The sequence below is a fragment of the Balearica regulorum genome, chromosome 8 (assembly GCF_011004875.1).
Source record: "Balearica regulorum gibbericeps isolate bBalReg1 chromosome 8, bBalReg1.pri, whole genome shotgun sequence".
NCBI lineage: Eukaryota > Metazoa > Chordata > Aves > Gruiformes > Gruidae > Balearica > Balearica regulorum.
The window spans coordinates 4,005,129-4,023,180 of record NC_046191.1 but is presented as its reverse complement, the minus strand read 5'-3'; the positions used below and the strand labels follow the sequence as shown (position 1 = coordinate 4,023,180).

Genomic DNA, 18,052 nt, shown 5'->3' with positions numbered 1-18,052 from the left:
GAGTACGGGGTGTCTCCACCCCACAGGGGTGGGATGGGGAGTGGAAGTCCCACAGGATTGGGCTCAGAGGGAAAGGAGAAGACGGTCCCTCGATAGCAAACCTAGCCGTCAGGTCCAAGCAGCCACAAAACCAACCCCTGGGTAGTCCTGTGGGGAAAAAAATGGCATTTAAGCCCCCTGAAATATCACGATTTATACACCTAGAAGCTGAGCAGGTCTTGAAACAAATTCCTGGTTTGATAATATTTTGCTTACAGGGTGGGGGGGGGGCTGAAGTGTTTTTGCATGTGATGAAATTGAAAATCTTGGGATCTCTGAGTCCAGCGCAAAGTGTGCCCTGCCCGCGGAGTCACTTGGTGTGCTCAGAGAATGGGCAGTAGGTTGACTGGATAAAATAATGTGCTATTGTAGTTCTCCTGAGTGATTATATCGCAGAAAAATGCGCGCGTGTGAAGTGCTAGGCCCCGTTTTTCACGTCTCGTACGCACAGGTCCCCCTGGGTTTCAGCCTGACTTGCAAGTTGAGGGGCTGGACAGGCTGGGAAAAAAAAAGAGGAGCAGAGGGGAGAGGAGTCATCTTAGTAGAAACTGTTTCTATATAAATATGTATCGGTAAGAAAACTGAGCAAATCACAGCAGTGGGAACCTGCATTCCCAATGCCACCTTCTTTTCGGAGGGGCTTGTGGAAAGTTTTGGCTATCCCAAAGTTTTTCTGCACTGCGTCCCTGCAGTGGTGGTTGCGACAGGCAGTGCCGCCGCTGTGATTTTTACGGGTATAATCCCTGTTTGGAAATAACTTTCGAGTATCCTTATGGTATTTCCTACAGATAAGCTGTGAAATTTACTTTGCACTTCGGTGCGATGTGGTAAATCATATTGCACGTTTATGGCGAAGGGGAGGTAGGCAAATATTGTGGAAAATTATTTATTTACTCTGCGATTTATTATGGGGCACGGTGAAGGAAGGATTACCAATTAATGGCTAACCGAAGGGAGATTGGGGCTGGGGCGTCGCAGGTCCCCTCCCGTTCCATCACCGATCCTCAGGAGACCCGGGACTCGCATCCCTTTTGTCTGCCTCAGTTTCCTCCTCCGCACATCGGCACGGGCTGATGCGCTTAAAGCGCCTTGACATCCACGGCTGAAAACCGCTATGTACTGCTATACGGCACGCAGGTTTTTATTATTTGGATTTATATATAGCGTGATGCCGGTAAATACTGGTCCGTATTGTGTTTCCTAAGTGAAAAGCAGCCTTCTGCGGAGTGCAAAAGTTGTTAATAAGAACCAACGGTCTTGGTTTAGCCTGCACGTAGGGTCACAAAAACGTAGGATGGGGAGAAAAGGACCAAACCCAGGGATGTACGTACTCCGCAGAGCTTGAGGGGATCCTCTCCCCGTTATAACAGTCGGGCAATAGACACTATAAAAGTTCAATATTGTGATTAGGGATATACCATCTTATCAGCACGCTGTTGGCAAACAGTAACCTTGATAGCGAACTCTTATTTATTTCTGCCTTCATCATCAACAGGCAGCAATTGCACTAATTGTTCTTTGGACTAGATGTTTGCCGCGGAAACTTAGCGCGAGGCTTAGGCTCGTTTTTTTGGGGGGTTAGATTTGCGGTTTTGTGTAAGCAGTAACGCGCTCGTACAGACCGCGCCGCTTCGTGTTTTCGGCCGTTGTTTGCTGATTGCACGCATCGCATTGTGCTCTTAATGCAGTAGCGTATGCTGGCGTATTCCCTGCTAAACCTCACCGGGGAGGGGGACAAAATGATTTTGAGGAGGTAGCACAGCATGGTCGCCGCCTATATCGCTTCACAGAGGTGTACCGAAAGCATCGCATATAGGCTACCTTTTTTTTTCCCCCCTTTTTTCCCTTTTTTTTCCCCCCTCCGATGTATCCCAGCAGTCTTTGTTACACCTGAACATTGGCCAAGTTGACAGCCATTGGTTCCCGCAGACCCGCAGTAATGGCAGCTTGTGCCGGGTGCGCAACAGGAAAATTACAAAAGAAAAAAAAAAAAATTAAGGGTCCTTTGTCTCAAACTCCATCAGACCTCGCTCCCCAAATGTATGGACCGCTTATTTATAAGGAGGAAGTTGCCAGCGCAAATATTAGGTAGGCTGGTCAACTTACATATAGCGGATTTGACAAGCATCTGCTATAGTACAGAAGATTTGTAAACACTAAACAATGTTTTTACCTCCTTAAAACTTTTGAGAAGTTGCCAGTATTGGCAGGAGGCACAGACTCCGAAACGTGCTTGAAGATATGTGCCAAAACCATTGTGACCTTTTCACCCATAGTGTTCGCTTCTCTTTTTCTTAGGGGTTTTTTTTTTCCCCCACTCTTCGTCTTCTTTTTTTGGGGGGGAGAGTATTCTCTTCCAAGATGCCCTTATTCAAGATGACTTCGGCAGCGAGATGTCCCTTCTAAACATGTACAATAATTATTGCTTTGAATCCACGCTTTTTCTTCAGTAGGCACTATCATCTGTAAGGGAACACATGTGCACAGATTTAAATAGTGCTTCTTACAAAGCTACTGAAATCAATTATTGTCCTTAAGAACTGGCTAGAAAGAGGAAACAAAAATATGCAAATAGGCAAACTACATGTCATTTTCCTTTAAAAAAAAAAGGGAAAAAAAAAAAAGGAAAGGAAGATTGGTGTTTTGTGAATTAGAGGTTGACCAAAAAATGTATTGAAATCCAGAGTGTTGCTCTCAGTTTGCAGTTTCTAATCTGCTTAACTAAAAGCAGGCAGCATTTTCATACCCTGAACTTGGGTTCGCTTTTTAGTTTTCACTTATTCTGCGCTTGTATCAAATGACAAGTTGGAAACCATTGTGGCAAACCGTTTTCTTTGTGGGAGTCGAACAGTAAAGCTAATTTATGACCAGTCCTTTACCAGATGATCTGTATCAGAATCTACAATATACTAGGCACGTGGCAAGGTCACAATTTAAGTTGTTAAGGTCACAACCTTAGCCACCAGGCATTTGACCTTTTAGATAAAGTTAACCTTTGTTCATTAGTAGGCACTCAACCGAGAACTTTCTGGAGTTTTTTACTGCTTTGGAGTTCCTTCTGCTAATGTGATCAGATTGGAGAATAGATTCGCAATGGAAGTAGTTAAATTTTGTGAGAGGTCACAGTTTTTAGAGACTTCTCCAGTGGATGAGGCTGGATGGCAGGCCAGGAGGTGATGCTGCAATGCCCAATTTATTTTTTTGGATGGCTATCGTTATGCGCTTCGGGCAAGAATTAAGCTAACAAGGTATTTGTGGCACAGAAAATCTTTTAATCTTTCAGAAGGACATTTAAAAATCCCAACTTTAAGAGAAATCTGGGGATAGGGTTTTATTTACATGAGCTCATTTTTCTGTTTGTGTTTAGAATAGAAGCCAGCGAAGATGCAAGAAGTCAGCCTTATTTCTGCAACTGCGAAAATTTACTTAGCATCTAAATATGCTCTGTGGCTAATTGCCTGAGCAATAGTGTATAGCACATGACCTTGAACTTTAAGCAGACCCCATTTTACGTTCCCATCGGCGGATTTAAAATATTTCTGCTTGGACCTCCGCAAAGTGGCATTGATGGGAATAACCCAAAGATTGGTTAATGCAGAGAACAACTGCGGACAGCCCAAAATACCCGTGAAGGTATCGGGGAGTCCGAAAGGTACATAAGGCTTTGCGCCGTAATCTTTTAGTACAATTGGTATTGATTGTTGCTGCGTTAATCCTGTTAATAGCCGCAGCCGGTTCGGCGTGTTGCAGGGATGCGAGAGGTGTCCTGACAATACTGTGCATCACCAAAAGAGCTGTCGCAGCGTCTTGAACTCCTGATAGCTGCTTTGCAAAAGTGGAGCGTTCGACGGTGGAATCTATTGCCGGCTCATATAGAAACACACACCATATTGTTTACTTAATTATGCCGTAGCGAAGGCTCATTTTTAATTATTTAGCTGACTTTCTCGCTTTGCTGTGATATCACATTTATTATTTAATTTAAAATCAAAAGGGCTGCGCTACTGTTAGTTTTTGATGCATTTTACTTTTGTTTTGGCTACGTTATTGTCATTCCATCATACAGTAATCCAGATAGCCGTGATATGCAGATTGGCCAGATGGTCATGTTAACAGATTGAGAACCCACTTCCCACTGCTAAAGAGCAGGTGTAAGATCAGTGGGCTTTTTTTTTTTTCCCCCCCTCCTTTCCTCCCAAGTTTCAACCAAAATGCTCTTTAGACAGCTCATAATGGTAGTTAAAAAGGGGCACATTTCAAATTATGTTTGTTCTGTGGAGATAATATGTAATATATATGTCGGTTTTACACGTATCTGAAGACTTTTAAAGCATCTGTGACATTCCCTCCGTATATAAGGCTTTTGAAAACCTCCTTCCGGCCCGTGGCTGTTCCAGCGTATGTGCAAAAAGGGCCTTAAAGTTTTGTTTGCGATGCTAATAGTCCCTACACATTTCTACAGACAGATTACATTTACTCTTACTAAAAAATACTCAAGCCAGCTTTGCACCAGGTATTTCACACGCGTTCTCTATACAGGGCTCCCTGCGAATGTGCAGGGCAACCTGAAAAGTTTGGTGTTCAGCTGAGATTTTAATATTTAGGGTCTCACAGAGGTTTTTTTTTCCCCTCCATTAATTCTTGCCACGGTGAGAAGTCTATAGTTTTAAAGAAAAAAGTGAAATGAAGACATCTCACGGTATTTCTGCCCTAAAGGAATACCAGAAGGCGGATTTTGCATTGCTTTAGCCTTATAAAAGGTGCCCGTAAAAAGTCAGTGGTGGGAGCCTGGGTCTATATCTTAGTCGGGAGAGGTGGGGAGATGACAGCTATAGCTCCTTGATACCCCAAATTTCGTGTACCCGCCTATCACGGGCGTGCACGAAACACGGCGATCTGCATGCCCCGCGTGGCGCAGAAAGATATCTGCATCTATCGATGCTCTCCGCTTTGGGGAGCGGGACCGACCGCTTTCTGCAGCTGCGAGCAGGGCGGTAGCTGACAGAAGCAGGATTTAGGTGGGACAACTGCTCTCCCCGTGCAGTTGTAACTGAGCCGGTGAGTATCCGTGATAATTCGGATACTAACTGGTGCGGCACTTGGGACAGTCTGCTCTATCACGAACCCCTGGCAGGCGTTCAGTCATGTGGTTTAGCTTTCCCCTTTCTCCAACAACAACAACAACAGCAACAACAAATAAACACGGGATAAAGACATATTTCATATGCCCAGGATGTTTTCCAGGTGATGGGTTCGGCCGGTATAAGGGCACGTTATTTCCATACCTCCCTGCCCCGGCGGGCTTCGAGGCGCAGAAGCGGGAGAAGCCTTTGAATGGTAAAAAAGTTGCCCAACGCTGCTGGCTTGTCTACAAGCGACTGCACTTTTATATTTCCCTTCTTTTTCCACCCAATGATGAATAGCATTAATTTAGATCTATTTAAGGCGAGTGTGGGAGAAACCACAATCTTTGTTGTGGTCACTGCTGTACACAGCGGGGCTGAATGTTTCTCTTGGTTGAGGCCTCAAAGCTGAATCTGGAGAACCCAAAACATCGTGTCAGCTTTTCAAACCCTTCAAAGAGACAGTGGAATCCTAATTGTTCATAAAACCCGCTATTTATTATTACAATTATGTATTTTCTCCCCATTCGGATGTAAAGGAAAGGGCATCCCTTGCTTTCCGTGCCGTGAGCTTCTTCGCAGCTCCTCCTCCTCCTCCTCCTCCTCCTTCCCTCGATGCTTCGGGTTCAGGCCCTGGCCAAGGCTTTCGCAACCAGCAAACAAACCTCAGCCCGCTGCTCCGTAAACCCTCAACCCCTCCCCGAAAGCCTGCGCTTTGCCGCACACATCCCAAGGTTGGACCCTCCGGGGCTTGGGGACCGTCCCTGGTGGGATGGCTTTTGGGGCATCCTCGTTGGGAGCTGTGGGTCTGGCTCTGCCCCCGCTCCCTTCCACACAGGCAAGGGCTGGAGCTGCTGATTAAATTACAGGCTGTAAATTCAGGGCAAATTATTTTAGCCTCCTAACAGCAGCCGACCCTGAAGGTTTCCTTACGACAGTGAGAGCTCTCAGTAGATAAAGAGTTGTCGGTGGACTGAAATTCATTTTAATCGCTTTGGTTTTTCTGTTCATGTGGTGCTTTTCATTCATTTCATCTTTGGTTATTGTTAATTATCATCACCTGCATTATGGTGGCCACCAAAAAGCCCGGCTGGGATCAGCAGATGGGTCATGGTGCCTGGGATGTGCGGGCAGTTTTGTCCCAGCAAGTTCTTTGGGGGGTTGCAGTGTTTTACACCCGTTGCAAGGGCAGTGCCCCGGCCGATCCCCTCATCACAGCGTAATTAATTTTGAAGAGCTAACGGTGTATTTATGTATTTTTCTAAAGTGTTTCTAGCTCGCATCGCGCCATGTCCCCAGCCAGGGGATGGATGCGGGCACCTGAGCTCAGCCCCGCGCGTGGCATCGTCGCGGCTCGGCACGTAGGAGGAGGAGGATGTAGCCCCCGTAGCGCGGGTGGATTCGGGCTGGATTCGTAGCCGCTGTCTGTAAAATGCACGAGGGCCTCCATTTTGTGTGCCAGACTCTCATGTGCGAGCGCAAAATGGAGAGCTGCGCAGTTGAGTTTTGCCTATAGCGAAGCGCGTAGGCATACGTTGCCAGTGGTCCCTGCACGCCGCGGTGCACGCCGACCCATGGCGAGGCTCAGGAGGGGGTATCCTGAGCTTGTACATCCGTCGGCTCCTCCTAAGGGGGTCTCGGTCTCTTCTCGGGTTCCTTAATATCCACCCTCCCCATCCGAGTGCTATCCCGGTGTCGCGGCAAGCTGGCACGTTGGCTCTCGGGCTGGTGCGAAGGACCCCGGGGAGTTGTTTCTCCTTCCCCGCGGGCTTTGGTACACATCAGTGCCATTAGATTAGCAAGATAAAATCAAGGCAGGTTTAATGACACGCTATTCTGAAAGTTTCCTGGACTTTATTGTTCACAACTTGGACCTGAGTCGGGTTATTTACACATGAGGATTAAAAAGCTGCAAACAACTGTGTGATTTTTAGGGGCTGAAAGCAATTAGCATATGTGGGTAGGAGGATACGCTGCATGTCTGCGTTCCTTTAAAATATAAATCACAGTTATTTAATTATGTTTTGAGAGGGCAGATTTAAGGATATACTGCAAAATGCATTACCTATTATACCAACACGATAATCTTATTAACCTTGCTTTCTACTTTTTAATTTTATTGTGCACCCTGTACAACTCTTATGATATCAAAAATAATTACTTTGAGAATACATGATGTCAGAGGTCCGATATGACATTTATCTTCACAAGTGAGGAGACGGCTATCGCGTGCATTGCATAGCAGCACGGGAGGCATCAGGCAGGTCCGCACCGGGGAGAGGAAGCGAAGATGGGTATCATCAGATGCTGTTGAATGTATATAAGCGTGCGTTTGCAGATTTGTGTTATAGCCGAGGGCCGGCTTGACCAAACTTGATGCAATTCAGGATCCGCGGGCCTCCCGCAATAGGAAGGCTGATCCAGTTTTACTTGCATGTGCCGTACACTCCCGTCGGTGAGCAGATATTTCAAGGCGGCTCCGTGCATCCAGCCTCAATCCCAGTTGGATCTCCTGTTAAACCCTGCGTCCTCCATCCCATCCCTCCTCAGGACAGCGCCTCTCTCTGTTTTTTTTTAATCCATCTCTCCTAATGTTTGATATGTGTTGATATTTCCCCCTTATTTTGTGAGGGAATGGGTGAGGGTGATGGGTGAGGGGAAACAAATGCCATAATAATATCCTTTTTCAGAAGAATATAGTTTAATTTTGTGTGTGCGTGCAGCAGCTGCCATTGGCAAGCTGTCATCTTTGTTGCCATGGGCTGTTTTTTTTTGCATGTGTGCCAGAACATGATTGGATGTTTCAGCATGTTCATGGTTTGGGGTGAGATATATCTGTAGTGAAGCACAAAATTATCACGGGGTTGGTGAGTGTCCAAGGTTGGGTTATTCGTCCAGGTGAGCTGGTTGTGGTGGAGAGGGTCGTGCAAGTGTGGTACCTGGTGGTTGGTTGGTTGATGAGATAGAACTCGCTGGTGCACTGGATTTTTGGATGATGTAAGAAGATTGTTTAAAAACATCACAGGAGGGTGTATCACCAAGATCTCCTCCAGCAGGACAGCCATGGGGCACAGCAGGAAGCCCCTGTCTTACCTGGGGGGGGACCGGTCGGTGCGTTTCTCCTGCCCACCTCACTCACCTGGTGCACACATCCCATGGGAGGTCATGTCCATCCCCGGCTCTCGCTGGCACCGCGGGGACCTGGACGGTGGCACCAGTGAGTTTGTGCTGCCTGAGACCCGGTGATACACAGGCTCTGGACGGGGCTTGTCGCGCAGATGGGGATGGGTCGCACCTTCCACAGGGCGCAAAACTAGTGCGGCATCACCCACGAGAGCTGCAGGTGACAGCAAGTCCTCCGGACCTGCCACCGTGCACTTAGCCCCGCTCCTTGGTTTCATCCCTTTCTCATATTCATAACACGTTCGTAGCATCAGTCTCTAAACAAAGTCTAAACCTGCTCTGCACTGTTCTCCGCGCTGCACATCTCTCTTGTCGTCCCAGCGGCTGTCGGTTGGACTCAGTGATCTGAAAGGTCTTTTCCAACCCAAATGATTCTGTGATTCCAAGTGACACGCGTTAGGAGAGCAGGAGTGCTCTTCAGCCCGGGAAACCCACCGCCCGGCTGCGGGGATCCTTGCTAGGTGCAAAATGCATTTGCAAACTCGGCAGAAAAATATTTCATAGGGAGACATCTCCGTGCAGCCCTCTTAGGCTCGGACTAGTCCTAAACCGGAGCACCCGGCAAGGGGAAGGTTGAGCGCAGGCACTGTGCGCGGTCTGCCGAAGGCTTCAGGAGAAAGAAAGGACGAAGAACTAAATGTAAAGTGTTGAGACAGCCTCATTCATGTTGCATTTTTCTGCGTCTACAGATTTAGTCTTGTGTGTGAGGGACAGATAATGAGCTGCGTGAGCTTTGTAATGAGCATCGCGTCCGGTTAAATTACCGTTTTTGTGTTTAAAGCCAGTACGTGTGTTACAAAATACCTTGTAATGCATTGAAAGAACAGGGATGAACCCCTGTAAAAGTATCAAAAGACAAGTTAGATAGTTGCTACGTTTATTGTCAGGATGAACACTTAGTGGAGATTTTAATGCAGAAATACATTGTCAATCAGATTTCATCCTAAGGATGTTTGCTCGAAATTTTGTCTGATCTTTTTACCCAATAAGGTTTTAATTTGATATGGAAGAAAATGGTCAAATCCCTGAGTGATGCTGGAAACTTAGGGTAAAATTTAAATTTAATTCAGTTCTTTCTTTTTCTGTGGGGTTTTTTTTTTTCTTTTAAGGCAAAGTAGTTTCAAGTAAATCAGAAGAATGAATTCTTTGTATCAGGATGCTTTTCTAAAGCCTAGCTATTGTTGGGATCCCTTTTAGGGAGGATAGCCACTGCAATGCTTTTATTGTGTGATGACGAGGACTTTTCCTGACGCGATGAGGACTTCATTAAAAATAGCCAACAAACCTATTTACATTTGTTTCTGTGTTAAAAAGTAAAAAGTAGTTGTCGCTGAGCTAAAAAGTAAATCCCGCATCATTTTATTGGAAAGCTTCACAGACGATTTGCCTGGCTGCAGGAGGATCAGCCTCAATAGTGGCCGAACCCCCGCGAGCGTAGGTTGGGTATTGCTGGAAAAGTTGGGAAAAACACGGGGCAGTCAGGTAAGAAGTGGGATTTTTGTGGTCAAGACCTTTTTTTTTTTTTTCCCCCCCCTGTAGAGAAGGACATCAGCTTCAACAGCTCTGGTTTAGGTTCTTCCTAGGCAGATGCAGTTATAAACACCCAGGCGTGGAGCTCAGTGCTGTTTGGGGCTGCACACTTGCGTCTCAGAAGTGCATCTTCAAGGTGTCTGTTCTTTGTAATGTTGGGTGCATGAGCATGATATATAGGCAAAATAATATGCTCAACACCCACTTTAAATATGGACATTATTTCTTTTTCTGGTCAAAAGCTGGAGGTCAAAATCACGATGGGAATTGAGAGCGGACCAGTTGTTTTCCACATGTACGGTCTTTAGTAATAAACTCTTCCCTGAAAAAGTGAGATGTGCCTCAGCGGTGAGCAGTCCTGGGGCCTGAAGCCATCTGCCCGCGGGACGAGGATGGAACAAGCAGGGTGGGTCCCTGTCCCGGCACGGAGCTTCGTTATCTGCTGCGGTCCCGCGCGGTGCGGAGCTAAGGACTATTTGCGTGCTGCGGGGTGGGATGCGCACGTCTCCCTGCAGCGTGCTGAAGGATGCTGCTGGCATAGTCTTTTATGCCTAAACATCCTCTCGGTAGAGTAGGTTTTCCATGAGATGGGTCGCTGAGACAGACCCACTTTTCTCCCCGTTCCTGGCTGGATCTCTCCCTGCTATTGCCCTTTGCAAGCGGCTTTGTTTCCCCGGGGCTGAGTTATCCTTGGCTGCTCGGTGCCTTCATCCTCGCTGCGGGCCACCGAGCTTGTGCGGTCCAACCCGGCTCAGGGTCCCGGCAGTGCCACCGTCGGCACAGGGAAGGCACGAGTGCCAGCGATGGAAAGTCAGGACACACGGAGCGTTTGGAAAGAGTGAAATGAGACAATTTGAAAAGAAAAGGGGATGTTTCCGTCCACACGGTTCTGAAATGCAGGGCAGTGGTATCTGCAAGTTGATAAAAAAACTTTCTTTGGTTGCATGAGCAGTATCTAATATTCATAATATTCCCTCATTAAAAGGGATGAAGGATTTCTCAGACAGTCTTGCTCATGTACATCGTTTTTTGAACAAGCTTCGTCTACCTTAGCAACTTCTCCTGGGAACTTTCCAGCTCCACGCTGAGGCCGCTGGTGCGGCTCGAGGACGGGTCAGTGGCCATGGAGGCATTTAACATTTTAATTGCCTTCCTCTACCGATTGCTTCGATGACCTGTTTGTTTGGATTATATCTCTTTTTCATATTTAAAAAAAAGAAGGGGGGAAAAAAAAAAAGAAAACAAAGGAAGTACAGTGCTGTGCACAGAACAGTTATTAAAAACAGTTGGGAAGCATATAAAAGGTACTGTTTGTGTGAGAAACGGGACAGCTGTGATGGTCTATTGGGAAAGTGTGTACAGATGGTGGTAGGGAGGGGAATGATGACTACATGGCTGATAAATGAAATACAAAAAGCATTAAATTGGTGATCTTTTTAAAGAGTACATTTTTGGTTAGCATTTTTGGTGCATCATTAGGGCTCTTTGTCTGCCTCTTATGTAGCCAGGAAGTGCGACTATCTTCGCGCATTTGTGGCTCTGATTTTGTTTACAAATAAGGAGTCTGTTTAATAAAGCACATACCATGGAATTATTAAAGAAGATAATTAAGCACACGGTTTTCCCTACATTGGGAATGGCACGGGATCGTCCTAAAGACCTGACAATACCACAAATGCAGTTGAGCTCGAATTAGTTACGGTAACACGTGGGATTTCCTGGAGCCGAAACAGATTTCTTTGTTTTGCAAGAAGTGGGACCGGTGGTGCGAGCAGGGTTTGGGGAGCGAGGCTTTGGCGTTTCAAAACGGTGGAAGGCGTTTTGCTTTTATTTTAAATTAGCTTACGGTCCGAAAGGTGGTGGCACCCAGTGACTGGTGCCTGGCCGCGGTATCTGGGGGATGCAGGGGGTCCTGGGGGATGCTGGGCGTCCCGGGGGATGCAGGGGCTCCTCCAGCCCCACAGGAGCCTCTTTTGGAGGAGCCAACGAAGGAAGGAGGGAGGGAGAGAGAGTCAGAGATAAATTTTTTTTCCCCATAGTTCATAGGAGAGGGATCCCCATCTTCCCATCCTTAGCAGAGCTTTATCACATCCCTTATCATGGAGCTCATTTATGGGGGGCTAATGGAAACGAAGGCAAAATCTGCTCATTTCTGCACACTGCTGTGAAGTAGAGATGGTCACTCAGATGCTGCAAACCTCGATGCGGAGAGTTTTTAAACTAATAGGCAAATAATCCCCCTTCTCCCAGCGTTTCATCCAGTTTCCAGCTGAAATAATTCCCGGTTTCCCTTCGCCTTCCCTCTCACCCACCCGTTGCTTCGTGTTCCTGCTCGTTGTTTCTGGGTGCCATCAAGAGACGAAAGCATTTTCCTTAATAATAAATAGCCTTTGGTAATGCCGCGCTTTTCCATGAAGCAGCCCAGTGTCCGGCCGCCCCGTGAGCCCCGGCCATGTTGCTGTCCGTCCCTCGGGAGGGACACAGACTGCCAGCAATCCCAACACCCCGTTTGCGGGGTGGCTTCAAGTGCTGCAAAAAGGGGGTTCAGCAAACCTCCATAAGAAGAACCTGGTCAGAGAGAATTTTTGCAAAGCCCTGTTGGTTGCATGTTTATTGATGCTCTGAATTTTGTTGATTTACAAACCTTCTAAAACTTTAACATGCCACTTTGGGGATTATTTGCTCTCCTGACATGGTATCACAAACTCCTCGTTACCAGACTTGATGAACGACATGTTTCACTGTGCTTTTTTGGGGGCCAAATCAATTTTCTTCTGCATTTTCTTGAAATGTAGAAAATAAGAAAGATTTTAAAAAAGGTTTAACGTGAAGAAAATGTATGACAAGTTGATAGATTGCTTGGGATTTCAGTGCAGTAATTGTACAAAGTAGGTTGTGATTTTTTTTTTTTTTTTTACAGATGCAATGTATTAAAAAGAACAATAGACAAAGAGACGTATAGCACGAGGATGGAGAGACCATCTTGGCCAACCTCTACAAATTTGTTCCAAATTTCAGTTATTAAATATCACAAAACCATATTTATTGTAATGACACTGTACGTTTTCTTGGCCGGTCAGAGCTTGAGTCGCTTGTGGGTTTTTTTTTGTACAACTTGTCCGTAAATACGCTTCATCTTTTATGAAGAAAACAGCCCGTTTCATTTGCAGGCTGTGGTGAAGGGGGGAATTTAGCAATATCTGGGCACGTATGAAATGCCTCGAGCTGCAGATCATTCCTTCTAATAAATGTTTTATTTTTTTATCAGTAGGGACACATGCTCTCCTGTAGCTTCACTAAGTAGGCAAACCCAAGAGGTCTTCCAGGAGCTGCAGTGGTGGGTACCCCAGAGGCAGCAGAAACAGGCAGCTGGTAGAGATGCTGCTGCGGTACTTCTGGATGGTACCAGTCCAGCTGCGGTCCTGGCCTTGCAAACGGCCGCCGACAACACGACCTCATCAGCTGGAGACGCAAACGAGGATGCGTTTTAGAAACGCAGAGATCTCCCTCCTGCTTTTCCGCAGTGCAGAGCACGTGTTGCACAAGGCGTCCGCTTATCAAACCCAGCGATGGGAAGGCAGATTTCCCTGCCAGCTTGCACAAAAGCGGTTTTACCCACCGTCACTGAGAGCAGAATTGGCCTCCGAGTGGCTCGGGCCGGGTGCGTGGATCTGCTCCAGACCCGCATCGGGGCCCCGGGTGCAGAGTCCACCCCCCGTTATTCAGCCGCTATTTTGGTCTCTCCTTCGGGATGTGCTGCCAACCACGAGGGAGGGGGCAGTGACAAAATATATGGGGTCTCTTGATACTGCCCCGAGCTTTGAAAGAAAAGGTTAATTCTTACTGAAGCAGTGATTTGTGTCTTTGATTAGTTACTAATTTTGCACTCAGAAAAATAATTCTCTAATGGTCGCACTTGATGGGAGAGCCTGGCCGTGTTGTACGGCTGTGATTTACAACTTGTGTTTCCAAACTTTTTTTTTTTTGCTGTAGGGGACTCAGTCCTGCCCAGAACAGAGGACCCTCAGCTTCATTTGAGATCAGACGGCGCCCAGCCCCAGAGCCCGAGCCCCGTCCCTGGCAGGGGCTGGGCAGAGCAGTGTTACTCCCATCAGCAGAACTACAGGAAGGCAACTATTAAAAGTAGAAAGCTATTAAGCAGTCAGGTTTTTATTATGCTTTAGTGTTTTGTTTAAGTCTGTTCTTAATTGGTTGATTAATGTAAGCGAAGTCCTTTTCTCCCCCACCATCTCTACAGATGGCAAATGGTAGGTCCCAACTGTCATTGTGCGCAAAAAAGGTTATGGTTCAAAGTCAGAGATACAGAGATACCACGATAATCAATCATAGGAACTTGTCTTGCTGTGCCCAGCCAGGCAAAAGTTAGGCTTGGTAGTAATATTCCCTCCAAACCCATCCGGAGGAATTTCTTTTCACTTTATTTTGGGGGGAGGATGAGTTGCTGCAAACTTCTCGCTGCCGGATCTGGGGCGTTTCAATAAATCCAGGCAGAGCCGCGGTGATGGTTAGCGTGGCCGGGGCTTTTCTTCTCCTCGGCATCCTTCTCCTTGGCAGGCTCTGTACGAAAGCAGGAGGCGCAGCCCGTGAACCTTGCCGCTAAAAAATGAGCCCAGAAGAAATAGGAGCATCGTGTCTGCTTTAGAGAATTACCGTTAAATACATACCTTTTAAACTTTTTTTTTTTTTTTTTTAAGTCTAAGAGGATGATTTATTAAGGCTAACTTCCTTCTCAGGATGAAGCGTAGAATTATGTTTCTGGTATTGATCCATAAAGAGGATTTGCATTTTATTCATACTATAAAAGTGCTTTTAATGGAGACATCGCGGTAATTGAATTTATACTGTGTGTAACTATCAAAGTATCTTTTTAATTATTTTATGTTATGTAATACAATAACTAAATCTAAAGCCTGTGAAAGGGGATGGCTGTACTCTGTCCTTAGGAGTAACATATATAGCTTTTAATATTCTAACGGTGGAATGCAGTTAAGGACATTCTTTATTTGAGGGGAAAAAAAAAAGAGGAGAGAGAGAGAGGAGAAAGATTTCATTACATTCAGCACAGTATGAGACTAAGTCAAAGTAGTTTTGCTAATTAAATTCAATTGCTATCCATTAGACCAATGGAATGAGATGAATCTACCATATAGCTGACACAGCACAGGTATGCAATTTGGCTAAATGGCCGTTTCTGAACTGCAGCACGCCTTTCTCCGCTCACTCGTTTTTTCCAGGCTCACAATTTCTGCGTGGAGAGAAGTCGAGCAGCCCCCGACACCTCTCGTGGAGCACAGGCACGTGTTTGCATAGGCAGGCTCGCCGGGCTGAACGCTAGCCGCTCATCGGTTCAAAATGCACTGCAGTAAGCTCAGAAAGTCCAAAGGCGATGGGGAGATGGGTGAAAGATTTTTTTTTTTTTTTTTTTTGGTTCATGCACAAATCTTTTCCTTTCTCTGCCCGTGATGCTGCCTGCAACGGGCTCCTCGTGTTGCATATAGCCACCCAGCAGTTGCTGCCGGAGCGAGTCCGAGTTACCAAAAAGGCTTGAAATGCAGCGAGCAGGGTACGTTTGCCGGCGTTTTGGCATAACGTACTGCTTGGGGGAGATTTTGTATGTCAGATGGGGAAGTCTCCTACCCCAGCGAAATGACAGGAATGCCTCTCAAGCATTGGCGGAGGCAAAATTTTGACAGCCAGCAAGCCTGCAATGCTGCTGAGCGCACAGATTTACACTTCCTGCCAAGATTAAAACGGGCTAAACCCAAAAAGGGTATCGGGGATTGTCACTTTAGGAAGAAATAACACCTTAGTGTCATGCAGAGAGGCAAGGGCTGCGGTCAGCCTTCGAATACTTTTATTTCCTGGGATCTTGCAAGCTCACGCGTAATGGTCGGTGTTGTCAGGTCAGGACCGGAAAGACGGGAAAAATAAAAAATATAAGGCAACCAGGATGAAAAATTTTGCACCTCCCCTGGTTTGATGCTGGAGCTCCAGTTCCAGGTTTGCCTCTTGTTGGAGCAAATCTCAGCAAAGTCTGGGGTGTTTGGTGTGAAGGAAGCCCCTGAACTTCACTTTCTGCTTCTGATTAACTGCTGCAGCGTGTTTTCCTTCAAGGTATATTTAGTGAAAGCAAAAAAAAATCACCAAGTTGGGCTGAAAAAAGGGCCCGGCAGAAAACCAATCATTTAAGCCTCTTTTTGCTATACGGTATCCTTAAATTTCCTTCCGAGCGCAAACCGGTGATGCTTTTTTATGATCGATCTTTGGGGTCGGGGTATTTGCTCAATAGAATCCAGACAAATAAATGTGAAGAAAAGCATCCTGCTTTAAAAGAAGGAAACAATTAAACCTCCTACTTTGTTATTTACAGTAACTACCTTTTTTTAACAATTGTAGAAGTTCGAATGAAAGTAGCAGTGTGAAGAGGGAAATGTGGGAACTTTCATTTGTCGAGACTTTGCATTTCTTCTGCTTTATAGCCATCAGAAAAGAGATTGTTGTGCGTTCTATTAAATACTGCCAGTATGATTAATTTAAAGGGTTACATTTTATTGAACCCTGGTGTAGATGTTCTTTGTCAACTCACATTCACTGCTAGTTAGAGTGTGTGTCGCATTTATCAAAACTTTCTGGAGCCCCTCTCACCTCATTAGCATGTGAATCTCTATTGAGCAGTTAATGTCCGTTACAGCGAGAGTGCTCAATTCTTGTTTTCAATAAGCCAGTTGTAAAATGTCAGACTGTCACTTACAATATAAAAAAGCAAAAATGATGGTATTTGTAAAAATGTTATCACCTCATAAAAACAAATTGTAAAGACATGAAAGTGATCTTGGTATGCTTTGCTTTCAGAAGTGAGTTAGTACAGCTGCTTTAAATACCAGTTGTCTGGATTCCCACACTTTCCTACCAATGGAGAGGTTTACACAAGCATAATTTAAGTTACAATTACCCTAATTAACATCTCATTTGCATAAATTGTTGAAGTCAAAACAACAAAGAATTGCTTAAGAAGCTTAACCCTATTTGTCCAAAATAAAGAGATGAGTTTTCACTTTGCAATCAAAATTGGCAGGTTCATTATGTCAGAGCGAGAATACAAACTGAAGTTATACTATTAATTAATACTTTATGTTTTTATGATCGGGCTGCGCTTCTCCTGTTTACAAGGTGCAAGATTTCAAAACATCCCAGTCTTGCTGTCAGAGGTGCAGAGCTGTCAGGTGGGGAGTCCGTGGAGTAATTCCAGAATTAGTAAAACCCAGCTCTGTGTCCCTCATCCCTCTCCTTTGCACACACGTGCAAACCTCGGCTTAGTCTGCTCCGGCTGGGACGGGGACTAGGGAGGAGATCATGTCCAGTGTGGGTGAAAGCTCTCACCCCGGGACGGAGGGCTTGTAAAATGGTGTGAAGAGGCCGAATGACAGCGGTGACAGTAGCGATGACGGGCAGAGACACCTCTGTCCTCCCTGGGCAGAGCTGGCTGGGCCAACTTGGGCTGTCCACGTGTTTTCAAACTTTCCGAGGTCATTGCAAATTTTAGGCCTTATCTTGGAATACAGAAATGCAGAGAAAAAGAACTGCAAAATAAAGTTTCGTTTTTTGTTTTTTGTTTTTTTTTTTTTTTTTTGTAAAAACACAATTAATCTTCCAGTTACAGTTTTGGGGCATTGGTTTAGAGGAGATCCCAGCGCGTGTCGGTAAGTCCCGGTCCTGCGCTCTGATCCGTCTCCTTTGCCGACTCCTGGCCGCTGCCCGCTGCGGGCAAAGAGGATTGTTGGGGCTTCGGCCAAAGCTGCTGAAGCCAAGGGGAGTTTTTCCCTCGGACACTTAACTACCCTAGATAGATTAAAACTGTTCCACCGGCAAGCCCTGCTACTTTGCTATACCTATTACCGTTTGCTGCAAAAAAATACCATTTATGTGCCTTTGCCACTGTGCGTACTCAAAGGGATACACGAGTCATTGGTACGGGTGGTAAATGTAGTGATGCTCGGGGTTTTTAGCAGGGACAGGACGCGGGGAAGCTCGTTAGCCCCCGGGGACGGAGGATGGCGCGGGGTTTTAATCAGCTGTCAGGTGCCCATGTGCCAGGGCTAGCGAAAGCGTTCCCAGTCGCCGGGGCTGTATTTTCCTTTCCCTCGTTGCAGCTTCAT

The 18,052-nt window shown here is 46.1% G+C and overlaps 1 protein-coding gene across 14 annotated transcripts in view; it reads left to right on the top strand.

Annotated features, from left to right (window-relative positions):
* Window positions 1-18,052, top strand: part of NFIA (nuclear factor I A) — a 254,670-nt gene that overhangs the window by 7,084 nt on the left and 229,534 nt on the right. The window lies entirely within an intron of this gene.